The sequence below is a fragment of the Olea europaea genome, unplaced genomic scaffold (genome assembly GCF_002742605.1).
Source record: "Olea europaea var. sylvestris unplaced genomic scaffold, O_europaea_v1 scaffold3618, whole genome shotgun sequence".
NCBI lineage: Eukaryota > Viridiplantae > Streptophyta > Magnoliopsida > Lamiales > Oleaceae > Olea > Olea europaea.
Genome location: NW_019255408.1, coordinates 1,554 through 3,238, shown reverse-complemented (window position 1 = coordinate 3,238; position 1,685 = coordinate 1,554).

Below are 1,685 nucleotides of genomic sequence, written 5' to 3'. Positions count from 1 at the left end.
ATATTGGTAAAAGTACTATGAAACGTATGAAAAAATGTGATTTGATTTCATATGATGAAAATAATGAATATAAATGCAAAACATGTGTAGAATAAAAAATAACTAAAAAGCCATATCAAAGTATGAAAATGACTTCTAATATCTTGGAATTAATTCATACAGATATATGTGAATTAAATGGCATGTTAACTAGAGGTGGAAATAGATACTTCATTACTTTTATTAATGACTTTTCTAGATATACATATGTGTACTTGATGAAATATAAATATGAAACTTTTGATATATTTAAGGTATATAAAAATGAAGTTGAAAATCATTTAGGAAAGAAAATAATGACCCTAAGAAGTGATAGAGGTGGTGAATACTTTTCTAATTAATTTAATTTATATTGTGAACAACATGGTATAATTCACCAATATTGTGCACCTAGGACACCCGAACAAAACGATTTAGCTGAAAGAAAGAATAGAACCTTAGTAGAAATGATTAATGTCATGTTTATATATGCTAAGTTGCCGTTTAATTTATGGGGTGAAACTTTATTAAGTGCATGTAGGATACTTAATAGGATTCCTTCTAAATATACAAAGGTATCTCCTTATGAATTGTGGAAAAGAATAAGACCGAAAATTGGATACTTCAAAGTGTGGGGGTGTATTGCTTATTGTAAGAACACAAATCCTAATAGGACCAAATTGGGTCCAAGAGGCATTAAATATGCTTTTGTTGTATATGCTAATAATAGCAAATCTTATAGATTGCTAAACTTGGAGACCAATGTGATTATCGAATTAAGTGATGTAGAGTTCTTTGAAGATTTGTTGTCATCGAATAATGAATTGAAGGAAAATATTGAAAACATTCCTAACTCAAGTGGAACACGTGATGAAATGTCTTCTAAAGATGTTGATGAATCTAGTAAACCACGAAGAAGCAAGAGAACTCGAGTTGAAAAGTCCTTGGGATCAGATGAAATTGATTATCAACTTATCTCCCTTTACTTAGTAGAAGGAAATGAGTTGAATGTTGTGAGAACAATTCCTTTTGTTCTACAAGTGGAAACCGACCTTAAAATCTATAAAGAAGTTATGGCTTCTCGTGATAGGGTTTTTTGGAAAGATGCAAGTAAAGATGAAATTGATTCGATAATGTCTAATAAAACTTGGGAATTCGTTAATTTACCACCAGGATCCAAACCTATTGGATGTAAATGGGTATTTATGAGGAAATATAACGTTGATGACTCTCTAAATGCTTTCAAGGCTAGGCTAGTAGCTAAAGGATATCGACAAAAGGAAGAAATAGACTATTTTGACACTTATGTACCGATAACTAGAATAACATTGATTAGGATATTAGTTGCATTGGCTTCAATAAATGACTTGCATGTTCATCAAATAGATGTCAAGACGACATTCTTAAATGGGGATCTCGATGAGGAGGTCTATATGGAGCAACTCGAAAGGTTCTTTCTACCTGAAAATGAACATAAGGTATGCAAGTTAGTAAAATCTTTATATGGCTTGAAGCAGGCACCTAAGAAATGGTATGAGAAGTTTGATTTAGCTATAACATCATTCAGATTTAAACATAATAGCGTAAATAGATGTTTATATTCTAAAGTGTATGATGATTATGTGACATTTATATGTTTATATGTTGACGACATGTTAATTATGAGT